Genomic DNA, 6,460 nt, shown 5'->3' with positions numbered 1-6,460 from the left:
ACCCAGGGCCCCACTGGAAAGAATAACATTTGTGATGAACTATCAAGCATGTAAAATATCTTCAATACTTTTCAATAATGGGGCCAATTCTCACTGTTTATAGTGGCCATGAAATTAGTTTACAGAAAAAAAGTTGCTGAGCAGGTATATCTTTGAAACTGACCGAGCCAAAATTATCGACTGATGCAGAGATGTTATTAAAACAATTGGCAACTAATTATTGCATGAACAGGTACTCTAAACTCCCTCGCTTTTTATTTAAACTGGAGAACGAAACTTTACTGATCCAAGAACTAAGTTAATTTCAGCATACAAGGAAAGAAAAGGGAGCTATCATTTCGAGTCTGAATGACTCTTTGTCAAAGCTCAAGAGAAGTAGAAATGGGGTCAGATTTATATTGTAGTGTGGGGGCGTGGAGCAGTGTGGTTGGATAGGGGGCCAGTGATAGGTGGAGATTGACAAAGATGTTGAGGACAGAAGACAAAAGGAATGTAAATGGGGGGGGGGGGGTGGGTGATTAAGGCTAAGAAGGGAGCTGATAGTGACACATAAAGAGATTAGGATGTGTGAATGCCAGAGGAAAGGTGAGCAGTGTGTCAAAAGGCAACTAGGAAAGGTTGGTCTAAGTGGAGTGGGTGAAGGAGGAACAATGGTGAGGGAAAAACAGATCAATGGAAGAAATCAAAATAAATAGATAGAAATAAAAAAAATGGGGACAAAGTGGAGGAGAGAGTTCACAGTCTGAAGTTGTTGAACTCAATGTTAAGTCCGGAAGGTTGCAATGTGCTTCTTGATGTGTTTTGACTTTCTGTGAAGTAACAACTGCTGGTTTCTACATCCCTGTCTGAGGCAGCAGGTGTAAGGGACAGGCAAGTACAAAAGGAGAGATTTTTCATTATTTCTGCTTGGACTGCTCTTTAGCCTCCAGGCAAAGGTGACCGATGGCGGTGGGGTGGGGGGTTATGATATGGGGTGATGGGATGGGTCTCTGATATGGGGGGTTATCTGTAGCCTTCTATTACCTAATCTGTGAGGCCCCTGCTGCATACCTTTTACATTGATTAATATGGAACCATTTTACTCACTTGGGCAGCATACGCCATAGGACTGACTTTATCCGCAATGGTATATGGCCTTTGCACAGGGGTTCAAACATTCCTATCGGGACATAGTTACGAACCATGACCTAATCTCCATTATCCCACTCCTGAGTCCCTGTGAATTTCATTCTCAACTTATTCTCTCTGTGTTTACTTCCCACACTTTTAGCAGCCTTTAACTGAATCTCACACTCCCGCTTCGCTTTTGCGTGTCTCTGTTGGTTTCCGACTCTAACTTGTCCTCCCACCCTGGGACCAACAAATGCACAGCAGTTCTCATTTCTCTATCTGTAGCTAACTTACCTGGGGACTACCCTGTGGTTTTAGGTACTCCCGCCTGTCCTCTCATCAGTTTGAGAGATATGGCGTCATCCCATTTCTTCTCCTTTGCTTCCCCAACTCCTTCCTTAGTTTCTTCTTGAGAGTCTTATTCATCCTCTGCACAATCTCTGACAACTGTGGGTTATTGGCCACGTGCCATTTTCCTTTGATTCCAAATGTGGCCAAAGTTACTTCCTTTACCCGCCCTGTAAAATGGGGTCCTTGGTCTGACTCAACTGTATCCGGGAAACACTGTGGAGAAAACGTTTCCTTCACCAGAGTCTGAGTAGTGAATAAGGCAGTAGCTGCTTGTTGTAGTTATCCACTAATACCAAACAGCACCTGTTCCTTTTCATAGTGAGGGGGAAGAGGTCCAATAAAGTCCATTTGAGCACTTTTCCAGGATCCCTCTACTCTGTGTGTACGCCCTATTTGATGTCTTCCCTCTCTGTGAGTCTGTGTCATTAACTACAGAACCGGCAATTGTGAACAGACTGCTCCATGTTCTCGTATCAAGCCACCAAACCACAGCTGCAACCCTCTTTAGTGTGTTGCCCATCCCTGGGTGATCTTCTCCCTGTCCCCCCATGTGCTAGCTGTACAAATTCCTCCCAGTTATCTAATGGCACCTCCCACATTGTTCCCGAATATTTACGTTGTAATTGAGTTAATTGTTTAATAGACTACTTATTGTTTAATAGACTGCACCAAATATAAAGGGGATACAGGTGGCACTGTGGTGCTGTTGGAGAAGTGATTGCAGAACACAATAAACACAGAGTCGAAGAAGTCAAGACCTACTTTCTAGTCCTAGTTAGTATCAGAGGTTAACACACTTATCATCCTTAAACAACATCCCTTCCTTTATGTGGATGTCTTGGGCCCTTCTCTCCTTGTTCTTTCGCCTTTATCATTGCCCGCAGAGTGTCATCGCTCATCTGTGCTATCTTTGATTCGAGGGGTTCTGCTTCCGATTCTACCGAGCCCTGTTTCTTATGTGACATCACTACTCCGCATGCAAACGTGTTTTGTCACAGGATGATCACTTTTCCTCCCCCCCCCCACCTCTGTCTGCAGTGCCGTCAGTTCAGCCTTACCATCTACTGGTGTCCTGCTGCAGTCGCCAGAAAGCTGTAGGGGGATTCCCTTTCTCCCTCAGAGACCCTTCCCACACTCACGTTCATGGCAGCAGATTCACAAGTCAGGCTTGAACAGAATGAGCAGCAAGACAAGTTTCTTCTGATAATTCACAATCGGTTTATTGAATTGTCCAGGTCCCTCGGAGGACGTCTTGATTCAGCATTAAACAAAATACAGTTACAACTACAGTTATGTCACTCAGAACTGTATCCGCATAGAGGTTATACTCTCACCTGGTTCCTAACAAAATATCTAACTTTATATCCTAACTTAAAACTTACAATAATCCCTCAGTTGGCCCTCTGATGGTGTTGTAGGCCTCTCAGTGGAGTTGAGCCGACACTACCGACTTCCTTAACTGCCTGCAAGAATTGTGGTGTCCTATGATCTGTTCCCAATTAAACCATTTTTTGCTGTTGGCCTGGCCAACTCTTTCCCCAAATTTGGCAACACTCCAAACCTTTAGTTCCAATTGCCAATTGTGATCTCATTCATGATATTGCTTAAAAAAAAGAAAGGGTTTTCTACGAAGGACCCTAGCCACCTATTCCCCGCCGATAATCAATCTCAAGAATGCCAATCTTTCTCACCTATGATTCTTGTATTTACACAAATTGTAGCTGATCTCCTTCCATGGTCTGGTTCTTGAGATCATCAGCCATTTACCTCTTTCCCCATTGAATCTCTACAATGCAGAAGGAGGGCATTCGGCCCATCAAGTCTACACCGACCCTCTGAAAAAGCACACGAACTAGGCCCAATCCCTCACACTATCCCTGTAATCCCATAACCCTATCTAACCTTTTGACACTACGGACAATTTATCATGACCAATTCACCTAACCTGCACATCTTTAGACTGTGGAAGAAAACCGGAGCACCTGGAGGAAACCCACGTTGACATGGGGAGAAAGTGCAAACTCCACACAGACAGTCATCTGAGGTTGGAATTGAACCCGGGTCCCTGGTGCTGTGAGGCAGCAGTTGCTAACCACTGTGGCTCATTGTAGATGAGGAACACGTATGTTTATTGCACCTTACTTCTCAATTGGGCTATGTGATAGTTTGCTGCCATCAGAATTTGTAACTCCAGCCGAAGCTCAAACCACAGAGTTAACCCACTGTTGTCCTTCACTGCCCTCAGCAGACTCTAGGTCCTATTGTAGGTCGGCCACCCTCATGCACCTCCAGTGCATATCCTGCCTTTGTCCATCTGGCCTTCTCCCTCTCCTTCTCAATCTTCTCCTCACTGCACAATGTGTCTCACATGCAGTCCATTATCCCCATGTTGCTCAAACCACACATGCTGAAGTGCAGATGAAGCACAAGGTGCACAAGGCTGCAGGCAACTTTCAGGGTTAGTTAAAACACCTATAGATTACACTCAATTCGCACATTCAAAGACTAACTGCTCAGACAGCTCACATCAGTGTTGACTGCTGAAGTCAAACACTTATCCCAACTGCAGCTTCTAAACCTGTCCAGGCATGCAACCTTGGAATACAATTTGTGCCCCACCTGACATATTTCCCAGACTCTGAATGTATTATTGCAGTCAGCACATATTATTATTATTGATTGGGGTTTTAAATGAGCTCAAGCACCCATTAATTAACTACTTGAAAATGGTGGGAAGGTTCCTGATTCCTTAGGGCCATCTGCTGACCATATTGTCATTTTCAGGCAGCATGGTTTAGCTCAGTTGACTAGACAGCTGGTTCATGATGCAGACTAAGGCTAGTGGTGAGTTTTCAATTCCCCTACTAGCTGAGGTTATTTATGAAGGCCCTGCCTTCACAACCTTGGCTCTTGCCTGAGGTGTGGTGATCCTCAGGTTAAATAGCCTCATGTCAGCTCTCCCCCTCAAGGCAACAGTCTATGGTGACTTCACCTTTTTTATCAGGAGCACAACCAAACTTCATCATACCAGATATTACATCACCGCAGGCACAAATCAGTTCCATTTTTGGAGTGCGTTATTTAGCCCAGTGATTCACTTCAAGTCGTTTCACTTGAAGTTGTGATTTTCAGGAATAAAAATTTAGGTGAGGGCTTCCGCATTTATGGAGGTCTTGTGGCATCCCTGCCTTTAAGCCAGAGGGATCGAATCCCACCCCTGCACTTGTGTGACCAAGGAAGGTGCGTCCAGAATGCAGTCAAACAGTCAGAGTACCAACCTGAAAATTCTTCCAACGCCAATAGCAGAGGGTAAGATGGGAGGGATTCCTGGACAGCCATGTGAAAGTTTGAGCCTCTATCATCACTATCTAATAAAACTACAATATGAATTTGAAAGTGCATGTTGCCACAGCAACTCGGACTCCTGAGTGAACCGTACCCCATCACCTCAATTTTGATACTCAGGTGACAGCGGCTCTTTGCCATTGATATTTTGCATGAATTCACTTAGTTAGATTAATAAAGTTAGTTTGTTAGACAGTGGCATGTCTAAATAATTTTAGAATGTATGTGCTTCACTTCTTTTCCTCTGCAGTATTCTGATTCTTCTTTCCCTCCCACATTCCTTTCTGGACCTCTACAAATCACTAGGCAGCCTGAATCCTGACAGTTCTGTAGACAGTGAATAGAAGCTCTCCCAGCAACATCACTGTTCATTCATTCGTTCATGAATGGCTCCCAGTACGCGACCCAGATGAAGTGCCAAGTTTTCCCTGCCATGAAGAGCATTTTGATGTTATTTCGGCAGCAGCAGACATTTGGTTTTAATATCATTCTCTTGGAAAGTGGCAAATAATGAGGACGAGGGGGAGTATTTGCCAGAGTGGTTGGGGAGGGTTCAAAGTAAAATCACAGGGTTATGGGAACCTCTGCAGGGAGCCAGGGGAGGGGGATATGTGGACAAGAACAAAAGGCAGAAAGAACCAAACAGTGCCACAGTGAAAAATGATGGGAACGGGATAAGGAATGTTAAAAAGACAAGACTTAAGACTTTGTGCCTTAATGAGCAGAGCATCTGCAATCAAGTGGATGAATTAATCACACAAATAGATGTAAACAGATATGACATAGTGGGGATTATGGAGACGTGGCTGCAGGGTGACCAGGGCTGGGAATTAAACATCCAGGGATATTCAGGATACAGACAAAAAGCCAAAGGCAGTAGGGTTGCATGCTGGTTAAAGCGGAAATTATCTTAATAGAGAGATGGACATTAGCTTCGATGATGTGGAATCCGGACGGGTAGAACTGAGAAACCCCAAAGGACAAAATACGTCAGTGGGGTTGTATATAGGCCCCCAATTAGTAGTGGTGATGTTGGGAATTGTATTAAACAGGAAATTAGAGATGCATGGAATTGTGGCCATCTAAAATGGCCGCCCACAAAGGATAATGGGAATTGTGGTCAGGTTGGGACACAGACAATACACAGTGATGTACCATCAATGACCACGAGATGAAATGGTGAAACTATTGAGGCTTTATTGCACTAGATGTTAAGCCTCCGGCAGCTGGAACCAGAATGAAAGCAGCGCAGGAGAGTGCACACTTTTATACAGCGCCTGCTGGGACGAACCAGCAGGCTGGGATTTACTGTATTAACTGTAGTACAGTGGCAGTACCGTAATACACATAGTGTGTGACTAGTTGTGTTTACCACATTCACCCCCTGTTTAGAAAAAAAGTCCAGCGGGGTGAAAACAACGTTACAGGTTGAGTCTGTCGGGGGCATTGACCCTCCGCCGCGATCGCCTCAGTCCCGGTTGTGGTGTGGGTGCCGATGTGGGCACCTGCAACTCCGGGAGCGTGTTGTCCTCTCCTTCTTCACCCAGTAGTGGATCCGGTGAGGGGACCGATGCTGCTGGGGTGGGGGCTGCGGTGAGGGTCGCTGGTGGGAGGGTGAACGGTGCAGGGGCGGGGGAGGCAACCGGACGGGGAG

Source organism: Scyliorhinus canicula, chromosome 10 (genome assembly GCF_902713615.1).
Source record: "Scyliorhinus canicula chromosome 10, sScyCan1.1, whole genome shotgun sequence".
In the NCBI taxonomy this organism is placed as follows: domain Eukaryota; kingdom Metazoa; phylum Chordata; class Chondrichthyes; order Carcharhiniformes; family Scyliorhinidae; genus Scyliorhinus; species Scyliorhinus canicula.
The sequence above is the reverse complement of the archived record's forward strand: the minus strand, read 5'-3'. Positions refer to the sequence as shown.